This window comes from Oryctolagus cuniculus, chromosome 8, assembly GCF_051225735.1.
Source record: "Oryctolagus cuniculus isolate XC-2025 breed Fujian yellow rabbit chromosome 8, ASM5122573v1, whole genome shotgun sequence".
In the NCBI taxonomy this organism is placed as follows: domain Eukaryota; kingdom Metazoa; phylum Chordata; class Mammalia; order Lagomorpha; family Leporidae; genus Oryctolagus; species Oryctolagus cuniculus.
The window spans coordinates 38,888,155-38,915,683 of NC_142874.1; the positions used below are offsets into that span (position 1 = coordinate 38,888,155).

The 27,529-nt window shown below is 43.1% G+C and overlaps 1 pseudogene; it reads left to right on the forward strand.

Moving 5' to 3' along the window:
* Positions 1 to 23,410, forward strand: part of LOC138843473 (ATP-binding cassette sub-family E member 1-like) — a 1,090,710-nt pseudogene extending 1,067,300 nt beyond the window's left edge.
* Positions 23,411 to 27,529: the final 4,119 nt, after the last annotated feature.

Below are 27,529 nucleotides of genomic sequence, written 5' to 3' on the forward strand. Positions count from 1 at the left end.
GGAGAAATGTTGTTCAAAGGATACAGAGTTTATTGTGCAGCATGACTAAGTTCCAGATATCTAATGCTTGTCTCAGTGGCTATGGTTAATAATAGTACCATATTGTGTACTTGAAATTTTCTAAGAGACAGTGTCTCACATGCTTTCACCACACACACACACACACACACACACACACACAAATAACATTTTGAAGTTATGGATATGTCAATTAGTTTGACAGTGGTAATCACGACATGTCAAACATCACATTTTACACCTTAAGTTTATACAATTGTCATTTGTCAATCATACCTCAATAAAGCCGGGGTAAAGAAGTAGCTGTGTGTCTCTTGGATGTGATTTCTCCTTCACTTTCTTTCTACTCCACTTAGCTACAATGTCACAAATGTTCCCATGGTGACTTTCAACTGAGTTGTTCTATGTGATTTTGAGACCTTATTGTATTCATGCTACTGTTGAGATTATTTTCCTAAAGCTGTCAGCTTGTGTCAACCACACAGATTTAGCTGCCTGGGAAACATGTGCTGAGAAAGTTTATCTGGAATCTCTTGGGATTTGGGGAGTATGAGGGCATTAGGACAGGACATAGAAAGTGCATGGGGGAGACGGCACTGTGGCATAGCAGGTAAAGCCACCACCTGCAGTGCCGGCATCCCATATGTGCGCCAGAGAGAGTCCCAGCTGCTCCACTTCTGATCCAGCTCCCCGCTATTGCCTGGGAAAGCAGTAGAAGATGGCCCAAGTCCTTGGGCCCTGCACCCACATGGGAGACCTGGAGGAAGCTCCTGGCTCCTGGATTCAGATCGGCCCAGCTCTGGCCATTGCGGCCAACTGTGGGAGTGAACTAGCAATGTAAGACTTTCCCTCTCTCTCTCTCTCCTTCTCTCTCTGTGTAACTCTGCCTTTTAAGTAAATAAATAAATCTTAATTAAAAAAAAAAAAAAAGTACAGGGACTTCGCTTGATCCCACTAAGAACACTGGGCCAGGGACGGCCCTCAGGTTTCCTCAGACTGAGGCAAGGAACCAAGCCCTTCTGTTTCCTCATGGAGCAGGCTGACTCGGCGGTGGATGGGGCGTGGCTTCGAGCCAGGATGCCCTCTTTAGCCAAGGGCAATTCTTGGAGAAGAACTCGACTTGGCAGCCTTCAGTTGCCAGTCTCTCAGTGGCTGTGGGAATGAGACCTGAGGTCTGTTTGAGGGCCGGGGAAACATTTGAAGCATCTACCATACAGTAACAACCTCTCAGAAAAGATGCCTGCATCATGGTGGGCAGATTTAAGGTGTTGTTGAGATATCAGCCCTCACTTGAGTTACTCCATTTCCCTGAGAAGGTGGCACAGACACCACCCACGGAACTCTGTGAGCTTCTTAGGATAACTTTTACAAACAAATGCATAAAAACTGATGGACATTTGACAACCCAAGTGGGCAACAGCAAAGACAATGTATTAAATTCTACTAACACAGAAACAGAGAGAACATTTTGGTTGTATGTGACCTGCTACAAAGCAATCGCGCTTGAAAGCTGTTCCCTTAGAAGAGACGAATGTAGTTTCAAAATGAAAGCTGCTGTAGGCCATGTGACAAAGAAACACACTTCCTCCTGCCCTGTGTTGCTTACCCTTCCTGAAACAAGAAAGCAAGCATCTGGTCCAGGGGGAAATTTGCCCGTCTCCTCCCCATCCCCAAGCCAGGTGCAGACTGTGACTTCCCGCCCTCTGAGCTTAGAGTGGAGAAGCAGGTCTCTAATGCTGAAGTGTATTGTTCCCTGTGCTATTAGGAACAAGGTTAGCTGATAGGCACTGCAGCGACAAGGACTAATAGGGCCCCTATGTTAAAGATTATCGCTGGGCAATCTGTAGAAGTGATATTGACACTCTGAAATGTGATGATTTTGAACAGCCCTGATCTTGATCGGTGAAGAACAGAATTTTATTTTTTGGGGTTTTTTTTCTATATTACTTAACTCTTTGCTTAGTGTATGGTTAATCTTATGAGTATAAAGTTAATTGAAAAGAGATATTTGTATAAAATAAAAATGGGACTAGGAAAGGAAAGAGAAAGAAGGGTAGAAGTGCAGGTAGGAAGGAGGGTAGGGTGGTAAGAATCACTGCTTCTTTTTAAAAAAAAAATTATTTATTTATTTGAAAGACAGAGTTACAAGGAGGCAGAGGCAGAGAAAGAAAGAGAGAAGTCTTCCATCTGCTTGTTCACTCCCCAAATGGCCACAATGACCAGAGCTGCAAAGACTTGATACAAAGCCACGCAGATCTGATCTGAAGCCAGGAGCCAGGAGCTTCTTCTGGGTCTCCCACTTGGGTGCAGGGGCCCAGGGACTTGGGCCATCCTCCACTGCTTTCTCAGGCCATAGCAGAGAGCTGGATCAGAAGTGGAGCAGCCAGGACTCAAACTGGCAGCCATATGGTATGCCAGCACTGCAGGCAGTGGCTTTATCTGCTATGCCACAGTGCTGGTCCCAAGAATAACTATGTTTATAAATTTGTATATATGAAATGCATGAAGTTCATATACTTTAAATAAAAGGTTTCTAAAAAAGGAATATTGCAAAATTAGAAAATGTAGATGTTGAAAGACCACTGGATTTTAATATTACTTATGATTTAGAAACAATAGTGAGTATATTTAGCTGTTTTATGACAGACTTCTTTAAAACATTATTTATCAAGTAATAAATAAATATTGGAGCCAGCATTTTAAAATATCTCATGCATGGCCTTCAATTTTCAAAATGAATTTATTCTTTCTGGTGGTACAATACTGTTTTGCCATCGTTCAGAAACTTTCAAAATCCTATGTAAGTCTGAGAAAGTCCTTCATCATGGTTGCCACTAGTGGGCACCACAGGAACATGAGCAGAGGGTTACAGCGTTCAGGCATGGCAGTGGCAGGAAAGCCACTCAGTTTAACTTGAAAACCCTTGTAATATCAAAGGAAACCGCTGCTATGAATCGTCATCTTCTTCTAAAAACAAGAAACAAAAAAGTAGCACTTGTTCCAAACAAGCATTTAGGTGCATCTTGGAGGAAAATATAATGGTGCAGAAATAATAATGGAGTCTAGTCTGATCTAAATAGCCACTTAGAGGAACTCCACTTGGCAGCCTTCAGTTGCTAGTCTCTCAGTGGCTGTGGGAATGAGACCTGAGGTCTGTTTGAGGGCCGGGGAATTGGAGCAATTATAAATCAGATTATATCAAAGTGAGGGTCCCCCAACACTCTCCATTAATACATCCCCCCACTGCCTGACTAAAAGTTAGATAACTTGACTGCTCTTCCCTAAAGTCTCTGCCCTATCTCTGTTTATGGACCACCTTTTCCCAATGTGAGGAGAAAGTAAAGAAGCTTTAAGTCAACATTCAATTATTTAATTATTTCTGTTATGGCCCTGAACTAAAGACACTTCCCTTTGGACACTTCCCTTTAAGTCAAGTGCTTATTAAATGGTTCTCAGTCTCATAGATAAGTGAATGCTCATCTCAGTTAACCATTTATGCCACTCAATCAGCAGCAGCTACCCAATCGGTATCACATAATCCTTAGGAACCAAAGCCCTGACATCCACCCGAATTCTGGGCTGAGACCCCACTGTGTCAGTTATGAACGTGTACCATTCCCACTTCCTATCAAAAATGAACTTGATGCTCATTGGGGAATGCAGAGGACAGTTAACCATCAGCCTCCAGCCACAGTGCGTTCAGAATCCATCTTTACCTGGAGAGTCTCAAACCAAAATGCAGAGCCATCAAGGTTCAGATAATGCAAGTGGGGGTAGGAGATTTCATAGCAAAGACTGCTAATTAGAGGAGGCTTGTGTTGAGCAGAGCCAGACCCAGTAGCCTCACCCTGCTTAGTTCCTGGCAGAGGCTTCTCAGGTGAGTCTGCTTTGGGTTGACTCTTTCTCAATGCTCGCTCTCCAGAGGACTCAACTAATACACCCTCCTGTGTTAGCTTTCATCATTTAAAATATATATATATATACACACATACATGTATACATGTATATATACACATGCATACATACATGCATACATACATATATACATGTACATATATACACAAATACATACATATATACATGTATATACACAAACATACATGCATGTATATATACACATACATACATATATACATGTATATACACAAACATACATATATACATGTGTATACATACACACATACATGCATATATACATGTATATACACATACATACATATATACATGTGTATATATGCACACACATACCTACATACATATATACATGTGTATATATACACACATACATATATACATGTATATATACACATGCATACATATATGCATGTATATATATATATATGTACACACATACACATAGATACATACATATATACCTGACAGGAGCTAACTATATACAGAGAAAATGTTCATTTTGGCCCATGGTTTAGAGATTCACAGTCCAAGACTGGGTGGCCTCAATGACTCAGCCTGCGGTGATGGCACCCTGGCTAGTCCAGGGCATCACATGGCGAGAGAGTGTCAGTCTACGTCTCCCCTTATAAAGCCACCATGACTGGATTACAGGAGCTCCACCCTAACTTCCTAATCCAACCTCTCACTTCCCAAATGCCCCATCTCTAAATACTATAACTGAATTTAGCTTCCACTCTCTTAACATCATTAAGACTTTGGGAACCAAGTCTTTAATACATGGGTCTTTGTGGGACACCCAAACTAATATTCAAACTGTAGCATCACCCCATCACCGCCATGTCTTTCGTCTAGTTGGTAGCCCCAGGTTTTGCCTTTCCCTGGGCAGGAATTGGTGCTTCCAGGTTCAGATTGGAGAAAAGCAACCTTGCTACAGCATTTGCTCTCTATGCTTCAGCTTTCCATCAACCAAAAGCATTTTTTTTTTTTTTGACAGGCAGAGTGGACAGTGAGAGAGAGAGACAGAGAGAGAAAGGTCTTCCTTTGCCGTTGGTTCACCCTCCAATGGCCGCCGCTGCAGCCGGCGCACCGCGCTGATCTTGGCAGGAGCCAGGAGCCAGGTGCTTTTCCTGGTCTCCCATGGGGTGCAGGGCCCAAGCACCTGGGCCATCCTCCACTGCACTCCCTGGCCATAGCAGAGAGCTGGCCTGGAAGAGGGGCAACCGGGACAGAATCCGGCGCCCCAACCGGGACTAGAACCCGGTGTGCCGGCGCCGCAAGGTGGAGGATTAGCCTATTGAGCCACGGCGCCGGCTAACCAAAAGCATTTTCTCATGCTAAAAATCTGGACACCCAAGAGGCCCATTTCTTTTCTCAGAGTAAGACCTTTAATAATAGCATCAATAAATAACATTGCTTGCATCAATAAAGGGCATTATACCTTTAATTTAAGCAAATCCACTTATGCACATTAAACAGAAAAAGTAGGAGAAAACAATTTTAATAGGCTGATAATTATGCCCACCATTCTACAAAACAAACCTGTACTCGTGAATGTTTGATGCAGTCAAGCTGGAAACAGAAACTCCATGCTCCAGAAACCTTCAGAAAGAAAGCATGAGTGATCTTAAAAGTTTCCTGACCAGGGGTGGTATCGTGGTACAATTGATTAAGCCACAATCTGAGACACAGGCATCTCCTATGAGTCCTGGATTCTCCATTTCCAATCCTGCTTCCTGTAATGCGCCTGGGAAAAAAGTGGGAGATGGCCCAAATTGTACCATCATCTAGAAAGAAAGAGTATGATACATGCTCTAAGCCGGTGGTTCTCCCAGTGTGATCCTTGGACTTCCAGCAACAACATTTAGAAACTTGTTAGGAATTCTAGACCTACTGCATCAGAAACCTTAGGAGCTTAGCTTCTTTGAGAGTTTATGTTTTAATAAATCATCCAGGTGATTCTGATGCATGTTAAAACATTAGAAGTACTGCTCTAAGGCAGAGTTTCTCATCCTTGCTACTATTAATATTGCAACTGAACAATTTTTTGTAGAGTGGCTATGCAAGCCTTTTCCCACTAGATACCAGTGGAAGCCACCTTAGCCATGTTTATTGTTATTGTTTAATAAATATTCAGTCTTCTCTCCCCATCCTCCATAGGAGGAATATAATTCTACACTTCAGTTATATTGGGGCTAAATCATTACTTTGGTCAGTACAATGTAAGTGACTGTGACCCAAGAAGAAGTTTGTTTTCATTGTTTGTTTATTTTTATTTATTTGAAAGGCACAGAGACCCAGAGAGGGAAAGAAAGAGAGAGAAATATCTTCCACCCTCTGTTTCACTCCCCCAAATGCCCACAATAGCTGGGGCTGGGCCAGGCCAAAAACAGGAGCCAGGAACTCCATCCAGGTATTCCACATTGGCAACAGGGACCCTAGTACTTGAACCATCATCTGCTGCCTCCCAGGGTTCACATTATCAGGAAGCTGGATCAGATGAGGTAGAACTTGATCCCAGGCACTCTAATAATTTAGGATTCAGGCATCCCAAGCAGCAGTTTAACTTGCCTTAACGCAAGCAGAAAATTTACCTGTGCTTGCAAGGTCTGGCTTGGGCTGTTGAATGTCTGCACTCCACTAAGAGAATACTCCTGGACACATGAAGCAGAATTATACTCAAAAATCACAGGATGAAGTTGAGCCATAGTCATGCAAGAAATAAATGTTGTTGTTTCATGCCATTGAAATTTTAGAGTCACACACTATGCATAGTTGTACAGTAGGGACCTACAAATATACCAATGAGAAAGATAGATATGAACAGCTTAGCTAAGATTGCCTTTATGAATAAACAGCCATTTTCTTCCCTATCATACATATTAACACAACTATTTTCACATTTAACCCTGAAGAGAGTTAACACAGGCTCTCTCTAGAGAAGTTCATCTACAATTCCACACCATGCCCTAGACCTTTGCTATGGCTACTGACATTTAAAGGAAGTAATATCAAAAGCTGAATTTCCTGTTTATAGCCATTGTCTATGTTCTCATTAAACTAGGATCTTTTTGCTTTTTACTTGTTAAACTTAGTATTTGGTGAAGTATTAAGCCTTTTCACTGTAATGCAAATTTAAAACATGTTATCTTAAAAGCTAAAAAAAGGCAAAAGAGAAATGGAAGGAGGATGGGCAGAAGAGAGGGGAAGAGACGGAGGGAATGAGGAAGGGGATATCATTACCTTCTTAGAATTCTATCTACAAAGCATAATGAATCTGTTAAAAACTAATTAAAAATTAAAATTAAAAAACTTTTAAAAAGAAAAAGCTTGGTTTCTCAGGAACAACAGCCATGTGAGTGTTCAGGAGCTAAGGGAACTAGTGGTCACTTCACTGCATAGTGCAATAATTTCAAAGGACAGCGCTAATGGAATTAAGCAGATAAACTACAATATAAAGTGTTAAGTGCTGTAATAAAGAAATGAAAAGCTATCTTACTTCTTGAAATGTCTTCAAACACTCTTCTGGTTTTCCTTCCAGCTCACTGGCCACTTCTTAGTATCCTTTGTTGACTCCTCTTTTGTTCTATCATCTCTCTGAATCTTAAAGTACCCAAAACTTTACTCTTTTCTCTAAATAAATTTTCTGTCAATAAGCTAATCCAGTTCCCTGATTTAAAATATCATCAACATACTCTCCAACCCAGAGTTTTCAAGCAGAACTCCAATTGTCTATTATACCACTTCCACTAGAATGCTGGTTAGGTATCTCAAAATTAATATATCCAAAATTATTTATTTACTTTTCAACCCCAAATATATTTATTCCCTACCACCAATTCCTTCCTCAAATGAGGAATTAGTGTTAGTTGCTCTGCCACACACCTAGGAGTCATTCTTGAATCTTTCCTTTTCAGTAAGTCATCATTAGTCCACCTCTAAAAATGTATCTGGGGACAGGCACTTGGTGCAGTGGGTAGGATGTCACTTGGAATGCCTACATCCCTTATCAAAATCCCTAGGTTCTAGTCCCAGCTCTGCCTCCAATTCTGGTTTCCTACTTATGTGCACCCTGAGGAGTAGCTGGCAATGACTCAAGTATGTAGGTCTCTGTCACCCTTGTGTAGACACAGATTGAGTTCTAGGGTCCTGGTTTCAGCCTGACCTAGCCCTGGCTATTTCAGGCATTTGGGAAGTAAACCAGTGGGTAGAAGATCTCTTTGCATCTGTCTCTCTCTCCCATCTCTCAAATAAAAATTTAAAAAAAATAAAAATGTGTCCCCAAACCATCATTTCTCTCCATAGCAACAGCTTTTAGTGTGATCCAAATCAACATCATTGCTAACTTAAATTACTATGATAGCCTTTCCTCCACTGGTCTCCACTACTAACCATTATCCATCATAGCCATAATGACCTCAATTTCTATATTAGATCATCATACCCTCCTGCGCAACACAACCATCAGTTGTTTTCCTTTGTACTTAAAACCCAAATACTTTCTCATGGCCTACAAGAGTTTATATAATCTGGACCATGTCTATTTATATCTTTGGCTTTAACTTCTGCCTCTTCCTCTCTTTATTCACTACTCTCTAGGCACAAGCTTTCTTCTTGAACCTCAAACACAGCAAACCATTAGCTTAAACTAGCTGTTCCAGTGTTAGGAAGGTTCTTCTGGGAAATCTTTGTACAAAGTTCTTTTTAATATTCACATCTCATTGCAAATTTCACTTCTTAAAGAGTCAAAGACTCATTCCTTGATCCCACAATCTAGTGTCCCACTCAAAATCACTATTTATTAAATTGATGTTTTATTTTCTCCAAAGTACATATCACCATCCAATTCAGAAATCTTACAACTTAATACCATAAGTATCATCTATAGCATAACCTTAAACAAAACCTAATGAGTTTTTGTTTAAGAAAAACAGAACATAGAACATCCTATTATGCCTCTCAAATTTATTCATCAAAGCAGTATCTTAATAGAACATACAGATCAAATATCTGTAAAATATTCACAAGACACAGCCTTAATGAATCCTTTACTTGTATCAAATATAGAGTTAAACATAGAAGATGTATTTATTTTTTCTTAATTTCATTTTTCCACATGATATGAATTTGGTGCTTATGAAATAAGCACCCCAGTAAAATGAGCATCATATTAACACCCTATAATAACGCCAGCAGTCACTCACACACTTGGCCTTTAGTTCTTCTACCCTCTTGGGTAGAGACTGACAAATGTACTGCATTGTGGGATTGTTTTGTGATGTGTGCTCAACTAAGCTAAAACTACTAAATACATTCTAACTTTAATCCAAGTGAAATATTGAACCAGTATTTCCAAATATACAAAAATAAATCTACCAACCTACCCACCTGTAGCAGGCAAGTGAATCTATACTCCCCAACAACTGATATTAGTATTTTGAAAATTTAATACATTCTCCTTGTCTCACTTCTTACCTGAAATATTGCACAACCTCCTACTGATTTCTTTTTTAACCTCAATCCATCTCCCAAAATTCTCAAACATGAATAAGTACTGATTGTTCTACACTGCTACTTTTCTCTTTCCAGTGGCTCATACTACCTCTCTAATATAGCATGACCTACTACATAAAGTACTATCTAGTCAGGCCCCCCTCTGTCTAGCTTTGCCTATACCATATTCCTATGTTCTAGTCTTACTGATTAGAAATTGCAATACTTTGAATGAGCTGTGATGCCTCAAAGCTGTATATATGTTTCCACATCCTAACCCCCTTGCTTTTATGCCCTTACTCAGTGAAATCCTACTCTTGCTACATCTTACAGAATAAGCATCTTTTCCGTGAAGACTTCACTAGTGGACCCAAACCTCAAAATCATATCAAGTAAGATGTATGACATGTACTGACAAACTTTATGAACTCCATACTCAACACATTTTAAATGATCCTAACATTCTTCTGATGGCATTGACTCCTGATCTCTCCTGTACCCCGCCCCAAGATGTCAGAACAGTGGGCCATCTTCAGGGGATCAGTGTCCTCATGGCACTGACATTCAAACCCCAGAGCATGAAGGATGCAGAGAGGCACTCTTTTATTGACATTTTATGGCACCGGTCTAATCATGCTACCAGGCCAAGTAATGAAAGATGTTCTATTTCAGCATATTCACAGGAATATTTGATGCTAAAAAGAACATTAGGAAGTTGTAAAGCAGCCTTTAAAAAGCTGGAGAAGCCTTTGAAAAGCTGGGGAAAAGTTGTGTACCCCTCATTCAAACAACAACAAAATGATAAACAACAAACATGTAATTTTTCTGCAAAAACATGAGAACTTAAAACCATGTGGCAACCAAACAGCCAGAATTCAGAAAAGGGGCAGACTCACACCAAGAACAAAAATATCTACAGGCTGTTCCAACTATGGCAGGGAAAAGAAGGAAACAGCAGAGACCAAATAAAGCAATAGAGAAAATCAAGTTGAAGTTTAATAAAATGTCAAAGGCTGGGGCCAGCGCTGTGGCATAGTGGGTAAAGCTGCCACCTACGGTGCTGGCATCCCATATGGGCATCGGTTCCAGGCCTGACTGCTCCACTTCCAATCCAGCTCTCTGCTATGGCCTGGGAAAGCAGTAGAAGATGGCCCAAGTCCTTGGGCCTCTGCACCTGCATGGTAAACCCAGAAGCAGCTCCTGGCTTCAGGCTCCTGGCTTCGTATTAGCACAGCTCTGGCCATTGCAGCCATCTGGGGAGTGAACCAGCAGATGGAAGACACCTCTCTCTCTCTCTCTCTCTCTCTCTCTCTCTCGGCTCTCCTTCTCTCTGTGTGTAACTCTGACTTTCAAATGATAGACAAATCTTTAAAAAAATTTTAAAAATGTCAAAGGCCAAGTGTGGGCTAGAAAAAAAGCATAGAGGCCCTCGAAGCCCCAAACAGGCCAAATGCATATTACCTCTGACTCTTTTCCGAGGGCCTTTACTCTGCACAATAAGATAAGAGTGTAGGAGAATAGGAGACTGGAAAGCCTACCTCAATGGCACAAACACAGAGGAGGGGAGGGACCATCACTGAATTAAAAATAAAAAGTTCCATCCTCCTCCCCATACCCTTCTCTCCTGCAGAGCAAAGGACTTAAGCTACTAAGAGAGAAGCATCAAACTTGCTGACCCCAGGACCCAGGGACAGATCCATCCTCACTGACAGAAGAGTAAACAACAACAACAACCCTGTACCCGAGAGAGACCCAATACATGGTCCTTCCTCTGCAGAGAGTGGGGAAGCAGAAAACCCTCTCCCACAAAACGCCTGCCACAGATGAAAGGCAGAGCCTGGCCATTGTAAGAAGGATAGGCTAAAATGGTGAGAAAGCTCCATTAGCAGGGAGCTGGATCAAAAGTGGAGCAAGGGCCAGCATTGTGGTGTAGTGGGCTAAGCCTCCGCCTGCAGTGCTGGCATCCCATATGGGTGCCAGTTCATATCACAGCCACCCCTTTTCCCATCAAGCTCTCTGCTATTGCCTGGGAAAGCAGTACAAGATGTCCCCTGTACCCATGTGGGAGACCTGGAAGAAGTTTCTGGCTCTTGGCTTCAGATCAGCCCAGATCCGGCCATTGTGGCTATTTGGGGAATGAAACAGAGGATGGAAGACCTTTCTCTCTGTCTCTCCCTCTCTCTGCCTGTAACTCTACCTCTCAAATTAAAAAATTTTAAAAAAAGTAGAGTAGCCAGGGCACAAACCAGCTTCATATGGGAATCATGGTATCATGGGCAGCAGCTTTACTTGCTATGCCACAACCACTGGCCCCAAAATTCTGATTAATCAAAATTAAATTCACACCAGAAATCCATACCTTCCAGCCATTGTAGATAACTGAGGTTGAATTATACTGTTTTTTCCAGACTAAAATGACAATTCATATTAATTCTAGAAATGAGCCTGATTTAATGGTAAAGGGCAGATTTTTCAAAAGAAGGCAAGAAATTGATTGAATTTATATTCTGGTGACTGAATGATATATTAAGTATGGATCCTATTCAAAAGACACAAAAAGAACATGATAAAAAGTCACCATTTCCCATTATCTTGTTCCTCTATGCAAATGTAATCAAATTTATTGGTTTCACCTGTATATTTTCAGATACTTATATGTATGTATATTTCAGGTATAATGGGATTTCTTTCCCCAAAACTCCTGCAAATGTTTCAACTGTGATGCCTGAATGTTAATGGCTAATAGGTTCAGGGCGGAGACTTGATCTAATTACAGTAACCACCAGGCGGGTCTGCTGGGAAGTACTTAGATTATTAAGTGGGTGTCCTTGATGAGTGGTCCTCCAAAGAGGGTTAGTCATTTTTTTTGTTTAAATATTTATTTATTTGAAAGGCAGGGTTAGAGAGGAGAGGCAGAGAGAGAGAGAGGTCTTCCATCCACTGGTTCACTCCCCAAATATCCACAACAGCTGGAGCTGCACCCATCCAAAGCCAGGAGCTTCTTCCAGGTCTCCTGTGCAGGTGCAGGGGCCCAAGGACTTGGGCCATCTTCCACTGCTTTCCCAGGCCATAGCACAGAGCTGGATGGGAAGTGGAGTAGCCAGGACTTGAACCGGTGCCCATATGGAATGCTGGCACTGCAGGTGGTGGCTTTACCCACTATGCCATAGTGCCAGCCCCAGTTAGTCATTCTGAGTTGAAATTCTGCCTTGCTCTCTGCTTCCCGGCTCAGTATGCGATTGTTCCTCCACACCTGCCATGGGCAGCCTCCACAGGTGCTACGTGATCCTGAACTGTAACCTCCAAACTGTAAGCTAAAATAAACCTTTTACGTCTCGAGCATGTCCTGTCAGGTATTTTGGTTAAAGTATTGAAAAGGTGACTAACATGTAATATACACAAGCAGGCACACGGGAATCCTTTCTCCCCCTTCATTACACAGCAACAGCAGACTCTCCATAGTTCTGCACTTCGGTGGTTTCCTTCTTTCACTTCATCCATCTGGAAGGCTATTCCATATCAACAAATTAACAGCACAATAATAAGATTAGCAGATAATGATATCACATTTACTATATGCCAGGTATATTCCATGCAACTGTTGAAGAATACAGGTTTTTAAAAATTCTTAATGAAATAAACAAGAAGCAAAATCTCAAATTCATACTAAAAATTCCAAGTCCACTCAACAGGAATTAAGTCTGTATTTGATTTGTAGAGGGAAGACCCAGTCTCCTGCTCCTGTGCAGTGCATGCCAAACCCACGCTCACACTCACACTCCTTCAGGCCCTACCCGGACACCATCTGCAGGAGGATGCTAGATTAATCATTCTGCCCGTGGAGCTGGAGTGAACCAGCTCAGAGTACTAAACTAAGAGGCTCTACCTGAGTACATACTAGCCTAATTTCCATACCCGTGTCTCACCACCGGCCCTCCGATCCTGATAGGCACTGTAGAACTTGTGAGCCAGCGCCGCAGCTCAATAGGCTAATCCTCCACCTAGCGGCGCCGGCACACCGGGTTCTAGTCCCAGTCGGGGTGCTGGATTCTGTCCTGGTTGACCCTCTTCCAGGCCAGCTCTCTGCTATGGCCTGGGAGTGCAGTGGAGGATGGCCCAAGTCCTTAGGCCCTGCACCCCGTGGAAGACCAGGAGAAGCACCTGGCTCCTGCCTTCACATCAGCGCAGTGCGCCACCCGCAGCATGCCAGCCGCAGCGGCCATGGGAGGGTGAACCAACGGCAAAGGAAGACTTTTCTCTCTGTCTCTCTCTCTCTCACACTGTCCACTCTGCCTGTAAAAAAAAAGAAAAGAAAAAAGAACTTGTGGTTTAGGCACAGCCAAGCATCAACAAGTCAGACCTCAAGGTCCTTCTTGAGCACGAGGAGCAGTCCCTACCACAGAACATCCAACTTCCGTCAACACAGGAGACCGGTTACATCCACGTCACATGCAAAACTTTACAGCTAATTTCTCCTTCACAGTGTTTAAACATAACCACTTTCATAAGCTCAGCATGAAGGAATTTCAAAGACATTGTATATCAAATTTAAATTTTATTCAAAAACATTCAAATAATGTTTGCTTTTTAATTTACACATATGCAAATATTTTTCCCTAAAAGAGTGGCTCTTCGGCCTGGGGTATATAGTTTTGGAAAAAAGGGAGAAATGGGGAAGGGTTGGAGAGAACTCTGAGAAGAACTAAAATACCATCGGAAAGTATGGCTCATTGGTCTGGACTCCCTAACATAGATTAGGGGTGATCTTCCCTACACGGATCCCAGGCAAGGAAGAAAAGCAGCACAGGAAACTATCTTAGCTTTCCTGAGGAGGGACTGGCCAAAACCAGTGATTGTGGTTGATACTGGCCTAGTATGAAACTTGCAAAACTGGAATGTAGAGCCCCACACCTGGGGTAAAGCAGGCAACGAAGGCACGGGGAGCACCAAAGAGGAAAGGCTGTGCTGTTAGCCCCACAGCTCAGGGCGTTGGTCACTACGTTGAACCCAAATCCAAAAGGACTCAGGTTGCCCAGGACCTTGTGCACAACGCTGACACCATAGCCAAAAGCACTCATTGCTGTCAGGGGGCTGGTCACACCGTTGACCCCACAGCCAAAAACAGTCATGTTGCTCGGGGTACTGAAACCAAAGCCAAAAACAGTCTCGGTTGCCAAGGGGCTGGTCACATCGCTGACACCAAAGCCAAAAGTGGGTTTTCTTTTCAGGGCGCTGGTCATATCGCTGACACCAAAGCCAAAAAGAGTCTTTGCTTGTACTCGTAGTTGTGGCAGAGGCAGCTGCACGGGAGGCAAGAACCTGGCTAGACAAGGCAGGAGCAGTTGAGGCTGCAGCCCAGCTAGTGGAGGCTAGAAGAGTTGAGGCTGGGGCCCGGCTAGTGGAGGCTGCAGCAGTTGAGGCTGGTATGGTTGTTGATACAGTGGTCCGCTTGACGTGTTTGGCCAAGCGCACAGGTGCCGACTTTAAACTTGTCGTCATCATGGTAGTAGAGCTGGAAGAAGTTGGAGTTGTGAGTATGGGGCCAGATGGCAAAGGGTCCTTCCTCTTACTTCCAGGTGCGGTCACACACATCGCGATGAACATTGTGAACAAGTCTTTATCACCAGCACCACCACCAGAGGAGAGAGCGTCAAGAGCCCAGCTGGTGGATGCAGGAGCCTGGTGAGAGGAGGCAGGAGCAGTTGAGGCTGGGGCCCGGCTAGTGGAGGCTGCAGCAGTTGAGGCTGGTGTGGTTGTTGATGCAGTAGTCCACTTGACATGTTTGGCCAAGCGCACAGGTGCTGGCTTTAAACTTGTCATCATCATGGTGGTAGAGCTGGAAGAAGTTGGAGGTGTGAGTATGGGGCCAGATGGCAAAGGGCCCTTCCTCTTACTTCCAGGTGCGGTCACACACATCGCATCAAACATTGTGAACAAGTCTTTATCACCAGCACCACCACCAGAGGAGAGAGCGTCAAGAGCCCAGCTGGTGGATGCAGGAGCCTGGTGAGAGGAGGCAGGAGCAGTTGAGGCTGGAGCCCGGCTAGTGGAGGCTACAGCAGTTGAGGCTGGGGCCCGGCTAGTGGAGGCTGCAGCAGTTGAGGCTGGGGCCCAGTTAGTGGAGGCTGCAGCAGTTGAGGCTGGGGCCCGGTTAGTAGAAGCTGGAGCAGTTGAGGCTGGGGCCCGGTTAGTGGAGGCTGCAGCAGTTGAGGCTGGGGCCCAGTTAGTGGAGGCTGGAACAGTTGAGACTGGAGCCCAGCGAGAGGAGGCAGGAGCCTGGATTGTGGAGGTTGTAGCAGTTGATGCTGGTGTGGTTGCTGAAATAGTGGTCCGCTTGACGTGTCTGGCCAAGCGCACAGGTGCCGGCTTTAAATTCAGGGTGGAGGTACAGGTTGTTGTCACCATAGTAGAGCTGGAAGAAGTTGGAGTTGTGAGAATGGGGCCAGATGGCAAAGGGCCTGCACTCTCACTTCCAGATGTGGTGGTACACATGGCCTTCAGCATGGGTGCGGTCAAGTTCTCAGGAGCAGCACCACCAGGGCAGACAGCGTCAGGAGGTGGGGTGCGTGGCTTGTCCAGCAGCATCCGTGGAGAGGAGGTAGGGAGCGGGCCCTGTGGCATGGCGACTTTGGCAGATGTCTCAGCCTGGAGGGCTGGCGGGGACTTGGTATCACTGGCCAGTATCATAACAGGAGCGGCGATCAGTCCCGCACAAGGGGCTGCGGGCTTGAGGCCTAAAGAGTTGGCGGGAAGACGCTGTGGCCGTGAAGAGTCAACAGGGCCCATTAGGCGGGCTATCTTCGCAGGCGAAGGGGCCACCGTCGCTGCTACTCCAGCATATTCTGGGAAGGCTGGAAACCGCCGAGCAGTCTGCCTCTATCGGGCCCCAGAAGGCAGCTGATGAGGGCGCAGTGCTGGCTGCAGGCAGCGGGAGCGCGCTGGGAGGCTGAGTGCGGGGTGGGCTCTCGGGGGCAGACTCTTGGGCAGCATCCATCCTGTGCTCCAAGGGCTTGTTAAGCCACCGAGATGAACCTTTAGTTGCCATGTCACCATCTCCCAGAGTGACAGGATAGCCCAGCCGGGGCGCGGGAGGCAGAGTGCCCAGGTCCCCTCCCCCGGAAAGCTGCTCAGGAAACTTCCTTTTATGCGGCCAGGAGCCGCCAGGTGTAGGCGGGGAATTCCGCAAGCCTGGTTTCTCTGCGGCTGCACCTACCGCTCTTCCTCTCTGGGACTCCCTGTCTGTCACCAAGGGAGGTGAGGTACTGGAGCGAGGCCCCAGCGCCTCCTCCCCACTCACCTTTGCTGGCCTCTCTGGTATTTTGGAGCAGGAGGCGGCCGGCCCGCAGAAGGCACTCGACGAGGGCCGGCCCCGCTTCCTCGGCCGCAACAGGCCGCCAGCGGAGCTGTAGGAGCTGCTAATGGCGTTGCGGACGGGCACAGGGATGCCAGCCGTGGTGGAGCGCTCCGGGGAGCTCTCAGAAGAGTGGCGGGGTCTCTTACTCAAGTGGGCGTCTGAGTCTTGGGGACCGGTTAGCGGGCCCCAGACGGCTGACTGCCCCTGCCCAGGGCCAGCAAGGCAGCCTCCCTTAGTCTCCGGGCCGGCCAGGAGGCTTTGGGCTTCCCCCGCGGGGCTCCTCCTCCTCTTCCTCTCTGGGAGGGCGGTGGCACCACTCTGCGGGGCACAGGGGTCCCGAGCCTTAGCCGACTGCGAGGGCAGGGTGGAGCTGATGCTCAGCCCAGGTCCTGGGCGGCGAGTCAGCCTGCGGTCAAGAGGGGGGACCCTCGCCGTCCCCGACCTACACACCGTCCTGGAGTTACCAACAGACAGCACAGGCTTCTTGGGGCTGCCGTTCCAGCACACGGTCGGCAGGCAACCCACATGGGAATTCCGGGGCTGCTGGATCGGGTAGCGTCTGCGAGGCGCTATTCCAAACCCACTGAACGGAGTCTGACCACGCAGCTGGGCAGGCCTCCCGGAGGGCTGGCAGCCTGGAGAAGGGTCACCGCGGGGAACCTGGTGGCCAGGGGGCCTCGTCAACGGGGCGCGGCCAGGTGGGTGCGGTCAGGCGTCTCCCGCTGGTCCTTGCCCTCCTGCGAGGGGACAGGCTGGGGTGGGCAGGAAAGGCCCAGGTCATTGCCCATGGGGCGTGATTGGGTTAGTTCAATATCCTTCTACAAGGGTCAAAAGTCGAGGGGCAGCTGCGCAGGGAGACTTCCCTTTGCTGCCAACTCGCTGGGAGTCAAGGCGACTGAGGCCCTACATTCCAAGTGAACAAAGAGGCTCCCCGCGTTCCACCCACTTCCTCTTCCCCTGTGACCGCCCAGGAGAGCTGAGGACGTCATCTTTTACGCATTTTGCTGAGTGCTTCAAATCATCTAATAATGATTAACTCGTGTAGTATCTCAGTTAACTTTACACTTTTAAATGAAGCTTGTTAAAATATATACTATTATAAGGCTATATAGTGTATGCTGACAATAACCCTAACTATTTAACCACTCCTCTGTAGGACATTTAGATCGCTGTCAATGTTTTGTTACTATAAATGCTATGTTCTCAACAGATGAAAAACATGACTTCCTACAGAAGAATTTCTATTGGGTGAGCCACAGGATCCGGAAACACTAAGACCAGAACCTTTAGATAGATTCTTCAACACCAGGGAAAAAGAAAGTCATTGTGCTAGTACAACATCCCAGAGATGATGCTCTGAATTAGGAAAGTGATAGGAAAATGTGCAAAAATATGTTTAGAAGGCAGGCATTTGACCTAGTAATAGTGTTTAATGTTTAGTGTGTCTAGATCTAGTGTGTTCGAGATCATTATGTCATCCGCTTGTAATGCTCATTAATGTCCTCATAACTTTAATATCTATGAATTATTTCTCTAAACTAATTACATAGAATTCGCTATAATTTTGCTGATTTTTATTTTAATATAAGGTTAATATAAGCTTAATAATTCTTAATATCTCACAACTATGGCAGACAAATTAACGAGAATTGCTATTGTCAACCATGACAAGTGTAAACCTAAGAAATGTCGACAGGAGTGTAAAAAGAGTTGCCCTGTGGTTCAAGTGCGTAAGCTATTTCTGTTGATAAGTAAAGATAACAGGTTTTGAAAGAAAGAAAGCAATTTAATAGTTTTATTTGGGGTTTATCATATACTCTATCTTTCTCCATTAGTTTCTTTGAATAATAAAATGTAGAAATCCAGAGTTTGTTCTCAATTTCTTTTATTGCTTTGTGACTAAATGAGCTAATTTTATCAAACAAAAGCAAATTACACACAGTGTACACTTATCCCTTGGTATCTGGGAGGTATTAGTTCCAGGACCCCTATCTTTACTTCCACCTCCACAGATAGCAAAATCCAGTGGTACTCACGTTCCCTATATAAAATGGCAGAGTATGTGTATATTTCCTCTGCGTGTCCTCTTATGTATGTTAAATCATCTGTAGATTACATATAATATCTAACACAATATAAGTGCCATGTTAATAGTTGTCATTACAGTATTTAGGAACTATTGACAAGAGGTCTGCATTGTTCACTATAGACAGTTTTTCCCCCAGGTATTTCCATCCTTGGTTGGTTGAATCCATGCATATGGAACCCCTAGATATGTAAGGTTGACTGTATCAATATTTAATAGTTCATAGAATGTGAGATCAAACTAGAGTTCAGGCTGCTGAGAGTCTTGCTGTTCTGCAAAGTCCAATAATTACCATAAGTCATGGGGGAAGAGCTACCAAAAATTGTAAATGTTCACATCTTAAGAAAGAATAAAAAACTTAATAGGAATAACTTATAATGCTGTGTTTAGAAGATTAAATAAATTTCCAACAATGCAGGGTAGTTAGTAGTCCTTATGGGCTATGTTAAGTAGTTGTTACTTTACATGTACTTATAAGATATAGACTTAATGAACCTTTAAAAGAAACTTTAGGCTGGCGCCGTGGCTCACTTGGCTAATTCTCTGCCTGTGGCGCTGGCACCCCAGGTTCTAGTCCTGGTCGGGGCGCCGGATTCTGTCCCGGTTGCTCCTCTTCCAGTCCAGCTCTCTGCTGTGGCCCGGGAAGGCAGCGGAGGATGGCCCAAGTGCTTGGGCCCTGCACCTGCATGGGAGACCAGGAGAAGCACCTGGCTCCTGGCTTCGGATCAGTACTTTTTTCTCATTTCACTTACATATACCTATTTAAGGTTCATGGCATATCCTGTCCAATTCATAAAGTGTTCCATTATGCAGGAACCTATTTCCTTTCTGGCCTTCACTGGATTTAATTGTCTAGGTAATATTTTGCCATGCAGCCTTTTGTTATTGTTTCCTATCCCTTGCTTTTTCCATCTGCATTGAAAGTTCTCAGGTTAAGGATTCTGTGCTTTCTCTGTGCATCTCCTGAAGCTGCTAACAGGGGACACTGCAAGTCAGGGCTCACTACATAAGTACAGTTGCGAACTGTTCCAACAGTTAGTCTTTATCTGGATTAAATCTGTTACAGTGGTTTCTACTTTAAGTTTATTTTAGAAAATGATTCTTATTAGCAACACATTTTCTATCATATATATGAATGAACTTGAATGTGAACTATTCTCTTTTTAGTTTAGGAAAACTGTGTTTTTAATTTTTTTTAAGATTTTTATTTATTTATTTGAAAGAGTATGGAGATGGAGAGGCAGAGGTAAAGAGAGATCTTCCATTCACAACAGCCAGGACTGGGTCAGGCCAAAGCCAGGAGACACGCTCTTCATCATGTCTCGCACATTGGTACAGGGGCCCAAAAACTTGGTCCAATTTTCACTGCTCTCCCAGGCCCATCAACAGGGCGCTAGATCAGAAGTGTAGCAGCCAGGACTTAAGCCAGCACCAGTATGGGATGCTGCTCCACTTCCTGTCTAGCTCCCTGCTAATGTGCCTGGGAAAGCAGCAGAGGGTGGCCCCACTGAGGCCCCTGCATCCATGAGGGAGTCCAGGAAGAAGCTCCTGGCTCCTGATTTCTGCCTGGCTGTTGCGGCCTTGTGGGGAGTGAATCAGCAGACAGAAGGTTGCTCTCTCTCTCTCCCTGTCTCTCTCTCTCTAACTCCATCTTTCAAATAAATAACTGCTTAGAAAAAAAAATAAGCACTGATAATGTGAACATGGAGAATGTTTTATGACTTTGATTTAATATGGTTAATACACATCTCTTTTTTCAAAATATTTTCCTGAAATTTGTAACTTTAGCAAGATGTTACATAAGACTTTTAGTTGATTGTATTTGTTGTGTTAAATTTGAAAGTTAAAAAACTGTTTTGATTTTCAGGTACATCATTGTGGTGGAGCATGATCTAAGTGTATTAGATTATCTCTGACTTCATCTGCTGTTTATATGGTGTACCAAGTGCTTATGGTGTTGTCACTGCGCCTTTTAGTGTTAGAGAAGGCAACTTAAAATTTTTTTCATATAATTTTCTCTGCCGTTCTAATGCTGATAAGCTCTATATTATTATTAATACTGAGTACAGAGTTAGAGATAAAGGGGGAAATAAAGAGGTCTTCCATCTGCTGGTTCATTCCCCAAACAGCTGCATCAGCTAGGGCTGTGCCAGGCTGAAGCCACGTGGGTGCAGGGGCCCAAGGACTTGGGACATCTTCCCCTGCTTTCCCAGGAGCATTAGCAGGGAGCTGGGTTGGAAGTAGAGCAGCCAGGGCTCAGACAGGTGCCCATATAGGATGCTGGCATTGCTGGTGAGGGCTTAACCCACTATGCCACAGCGCCAGCCCCAGCTAAGGTTCTTTTGAGTATATGTTTTTATGTTAAAACTTTAAGTAGTTTAAAAATGTTTTTGAAGTCCTGATTTGGGCCAAATAAATGTATCTCTTCATTTATTTTGTGAATGCCTTTCTTCTAGGCTAAGTATACATGTTAAATGACATGGTTAGATTAGCTGTCAAGAACTCCCTAGACTTCTGATACTTGCTTTCTTTTATTTCACTTATATATAGGAAACACTGAAAAGGGGATATTTTACTGCTTACCAAATAATTCCCTGTAGGGGCCAGCGTTGTGGTGCAGTGGATTTAAGCTGCTGCCCGCAGTGCTGGCATCCCATATGAGCACCAGTTTGAGTCTTGACTGTTCTACTTCCAGTCCAGCTCCCTGCTAACATACTTGGGAAAGCAGTAGAAGACAGCCCAAGAGCCTGGGCTCCACCCATATGGGGAACTTGGGTGAAGCTGCTGGCTCCTGGCTTCAGCCTGGCCCAGCCCCAGCTGTTGTGGCACATGAGGTGGATAGGAGATCTTCTGTCTGTCCCTCTTTCCCTTAACTCTGCCTTTCAGATAAAATAAATAAGCTTAAGATTAAAAAATAATAATTCATTGTAGAGAGGGATTCTCAGGTTTAATGTTTGTTTACTTTTAGTTATTGAGACCTTTTTGGGTAATGCTGGTAACCTTTGTGTAGTGAAGCCAAAAACCTGATGAGAAAACAAATTTTTTTAATATATTTATTTGAAAGGCAGAGAACAAGATCTTTCATCAGCTGGTTTACTCCTCAAATGGCCACAACGGCCAAGGCAGGACCAAGCTGAAGCCAGGAGCCAGAAGCTTCATCCTGGTCTCCTATACGGGTATAAGGGCCCAAGCACTTGCACCATCTTTTGCTGCTTTCCTGCTGCAGGCAGTGGCTTTACCTGCTATGCCACTGTGCTGGCCCCTGAGAAAAAAAATCTTGGAGCAATAAAAATCAATTGATAATGAAAGGATGTGTTGGGAGGCCGGCACCATGGCTCACTAGGTTAATCCTCCACCTGAAGTGCTGGCATCCCATATGGCTGCTGATTCTAGTCCCAGCTGCTCCACTTCCAATCCAGCTCTCTGCTGTGGCCTGGGAAAGCAGTAGAAGATGGCTCAAGCACTTGGGTCCCTGCACCCATGTGGGAAACCTGGAAGAAGCACCTGGCTCCTGGCTTTTGGCACACAGATTGGCACAGCTCCACTCCAGATCAGCTAAACTCTGGCTGCAATGGTCATTTGAGGAGTGAACCAACGGAAGGAAAACCTTTCTCCCTGTCTCTCCCTCTCACTCTCTGTAACTCTTCCTCTCAAATAAATAAATAAAATCTTAAAAAATAAGTAAATGTGGATGGCATTTTATAAAAAAAAAAAAGGATGTGTTTTGTTGTGTGTGTGTACACATATGTCCACACACTCATGGGCACATATATATATGAATGAATTAGTTAACATTTACAATAGATGCATGAAACAAACATGTTGTCGCTTCATTTTATGCAAACCTGTATGTTAGGAAAATTCCATAGGAAATTTTGTTTTTTAAGGATTTGGTTTATTTATTTGAAAAATAGAGTTACAGAGAGAGGTAGAGCCGGAGAGAAAGAGGTATTTTCTATCTGCTGGTTCACTCCTAAAGTGACCACTGCAGCCAGAGTTTAGCTGATCCAAAGCCAGGAGCCATGAGCTTCTTCTGGGTCTCCCACAGACTTGGGCCGTCTTCTACTGCTTTCCCAGGCCATAGCATAGAGCTGGATCAAAAGTGGAGCAGCTAGGACTTGTACCAGCACCCTTATTGGAATCCAGTGCTGCAGGCTGGGGCTTTAGTCCACTGTGCCACAGCACCTGCCAGAAATTTAAAATCTATACATAGATTGCTCCCAGGAGAGCCTAGAATTTTGGGAACATTTGGTTTTTAATTGATCTTTACTAATCTGTGAACAATTTTCCTTCCAACAGGCATAAACATTTTCTTGGATGGCTATGTTCCAACAGAAAACTTGAGATTCAGAGATGCATCACTTGTTTTTAAAGTGGCTGAGACAGCAAATGAAGAAGTTAAAAAGATATGTATGTATAAATACCCAGGGATGAAGAAAAAGATGGGAGAGTTTGAGCTAGCCATTGTAGCTGGAGAGTTTACGGATTCTGAAATCATGGTGATGCTTGGGGAAAATGCTAAGTTTTCCTTATCTTATAATATGTAGAAAAGTCTGTTCTGTTAGTTCAGTAAATGAAAAAGTCCATGAAAAAGCCTTAATTCAGTTTTGAGGTTGTCAGTTAGGTTTTCAATTCACAAATTTTTCATTGTAGCCTCAAAATTTTGCAGCAATGTATATTTCAATCTCATTAATTCAAGTTAATACTTCTTGTTTCATGGCCTTCAATGGGGATGTTTTTCTCAGCTGGCTTTTCAGTTATTCAGCTTGCAAACTGACTAGGGAGAAAACATTAATTCCTATGCATAGTCTAGTTTAAAAAGTTTTTAAATTTTCTACATTTTTATTTGAAATTTATTTTAAATTTAGGATAATTTACCTTTTAAATAGAAGATGCATTACCAGCATGTTTTTCTTTTCAAGATTATTTATTTGGAAGGCAAAGTTAGAAAAAGGCCTTCCATTCCCCGTTCACTTCCCAAATAGCCTCCATGGCTGGGACTGGGCTAGGACAGAGCCAGGAGCTTCATCCAGTCTCTCATGTGGTGGCAGGAGTCCAGGCACTTTGACCATCTTCCACTGCCTTTTCAGGCACATTAGCAGGGAAGCTGGAACACAAGTGGAGCAGCCAGGACTTAAACTGGCACCAATATGGCATGTCAGTGTCCCAGGTAGTGGTTTAACCTGCTGTACCACAATGCTGGTCCCATATTACCAGCATTTTCTATGTTAAAGACAATGAATTTGAAAACTAAATAATCTGTACTTACTACTTTCATGACTTAACTGATTTGAATTATATTCCTATAATTTAGAATGATAGGAGAAAACTTTTCTATATAAATGTTATTGTAATAAATCAGTCTTCAGTTAGATATAGAAATTTTTAATTGGGTTGCAGTAATAACTATTTCATGTAAGTAAAATGTAAGATGCTCGTATCACAAAACAGCCTAGTGAATTATGTGCATTGATGATGTCACTAAATAATTTTGTTAAACAATCTTAAGACTTAACACTTTATTGACCTGTCCATTTTTAAAATGGCCATTATAAGGTTGAAATAGTCTTTGGTCCTTTAATTAGCTTAGAGTGATTCATTTATTTGAAAGGCAGAAAGAAACAGCTCTGTCATTTGCTGTCTGTTCTCCAAATGTCCCTGACACCTAAGACTGGAACAGGTAGAACCAGGAACTGGGAACTCAGTCTGAGTCCCCAACATGGGAGGCAGGGACCACCACTTGAACATACCAGGGTGAACCTTAGTAGGAAACTGGAATTGGGACTGGAGCTAGAACTTCAACCCTGGCAGGCATCCAAGCAATATACGGAATGTCTCCTCTCCAAGATAAAGTGTGTAACCTAAGGAATTAGACCTCTTTGCATCTGTTTCTCTTCTCTATCTCTCAAATAAAATTTTTAAAAATAAAAATGTATCCCCAAACCATCATTTCTCTCCATAGCAACAGCTTTTATTGTGATCCAAATTAAAAAAAAATATATATATATATAAAGTACAACTGGTTTTGAAGACTAAGAATGAAATATAAGTTATCTCACTAATAATAGTCTAGTCATACTGGGTTAGAAATATATTTAGTTTTACCTGTTCCTTGTCCTTTTAAATGCAGCTATAGAAAAATCAAAATCAGACACTAAATTTGCATTATGTTTCTACTGACCAGTGCTAAGACCATGCTCCTGCTCTGTATTAATGGAATACTGCTAGTGCTTATACTAAATACTCAGTCATGCAAGTTCCAAGATAACAAGCTGTTTTTCTACCAATATAGAGTTCTAGGTTTTAAATCCCTTTTTCTTTTTACTAGTGTATGAGTTCCCAAGTAAAGAGTACCTAAGCCACATGATTCTTCCTTAAGAGCTCCATAATTCGTTTGATTTATGAAAGCATTTTAATTTTTTTAAATATTTTAGCTATTCAGTTTGGTTTTTTTTCTCCTTCATTTTACAGCTTACTTTATATGGGCTCAAATAATTTCATAAAATGGTATTTGTAATTAATAAACAAAATAAATATATGAAAACCTAAAAAACTTATTGAGAATGTTATACCATCAATCTTATACTCAAGATTTATCATTGTAAATTTGTTTCTAAGAAACTGCTCTAAAAATACAACTATAACTAAGCAGGAAAAATCTCTCCAAGAACTGATTGGTCTAAATTTTTACCTCTGGGATAATAAATGTGATTATCACCTTTACCTCTTACAAGCATCTCTTTATATGCCAGTGCCATGCCTTGACCTCTTTTCCAATGTTCCCCACTCAATATTACATTGAACTTGCTTTTCACATACACAAAAAAGACAGACCTGTGATGCCTGCCTGGACACGTGTGAACTTGAGCTCCTGCACCCATGAGGGAGACCTGGATGGCATTCCAGGCTCCTAGTTTTGGCTCACCCAGCCTCAGCCCCTGCAGCCATTTGGGTAGTGATCTAACTCTCTCTCTCTCTCTCTATCTCTCTATCTCTCTATCTCTATCTCTCTGTTTCTCAACACTGCCTTTCAAACAAATAAATAAATTTTTTAAATTTCCTGACCAATGAAAAAGAAGTGGAAGAATTGACTAGGATTCTAGATGAGTGGGTGGACTTGATTTCATTCAAGAAATGAAAAGTGAAGAATTGAACAAAATTTAGGGGAAAAAATCATAGGCAATAAAGGGAAATACAAAGAGAGGAACACAAAATTCAGACAGCATAAAGTAAAACCCAATTCAGTTTCTGAGTATGAGCCTTTTACAGAGTTTTATGCTATACAGTATGTCATGCTTTATATAGTTCTAGATGGTTTATGGTACAAAACTGTATACCCCAAAGCATAAGTGTTAGGAAAAAGAGTTACAGAGTGGTGCCTCCTCACATGGGGCACCATAAATGTTAGGAAAAGAGGTGCAGAATAGAGTGGAGGCCATGTTCAAATTTACAGTCAGACTGAATTTATTCAGAGAAAATAAATCCACAAAGGTGGGTGACCAACTGCCCACATGCACATTGATGGACACATGGCAGAAAGCCCAGAACCCCAGGGGCCGGGCTTTTTTATATTTCATGAGAGCTAGGGGTGGGGGTAGGGTAGGGGGCAGCAGGCAGAGGGGGGTTCCTGGGACTGGTCTTTCAGCTGGCTGTGGGGGGTGGGGTATGAAAATGATAGGGTGTGAGACCCAATTGAGATTCAAGGGCAAGGAATACATTCCAATTTTTATCTATCTTTTTGGGCAGTAAATGAGAATGGCTGAGGTTTATGTCTTTGTTCCATCAATAAGTATTATCTTTTATCAGTGAAGTAATAGATTTTTCAATATTATTTGTGACCATTTGAGGTTACTTCATAACACTCTTGGGAAAATGGGATTAAAAGGGAATTTATTTTGATCCAAAAAACTGAAATGCATGCATAATTTTTTACAACATGCATTTTCTGTGAACTTTTTGAATACCCCTCATATATTACATTTGCTTTATGTTCTAATATCAGAATATGATCTCCATGTGAAACATAGCTCCACTGCTCCTTCACTTTGTACACTCTAAGAGTACATGAGAAAGGAGCTAAATAGAGCTGATCTGTGCAAGAATTGACAAAAGGATGTCCTGGCACTTTGACTCCTTTGAAAGTCTGTTCAATTTTCTGAAAGGGAAAGGAAAGGAAATTTACTGAGCTTCTACTCAAGCTAAAACCTTACACATATTATCTCATTTTATACTTACTAAATCTTACTAGAAAGATATTATTATCACCATTTTTAGAGTAAGACACTGAGATTCAGAAAGGTTACACAACTTTCTAAAACTTGCACTACAAATGAGTAAAATAGCATTTATGAGCACATAGTCACAAAAGCAAGTTTGCCTACAAGCTTAGCAAAGTCTCTGCTTTCCATCCTAAAGAAATCCTATACATTATTGACAGGAGCTTTTTCCAGCCAGGATTGATGAAGAAATACTTCAATGATGGGTTTCTCTAATTCTCTAGTGGAATTAAGTGACTAAGTTTTCAATTAATTAGAGGAATTTTTAACCTGGAGTACCCTTTAATGGGAGATGGGGGAGGAATTGGATAAGGATTTGCTACTTCCTGTTTGATAAAGCAAGGTCATCAATCTCCATATCTTTTTATACCAACTACATAGTTAAAATTT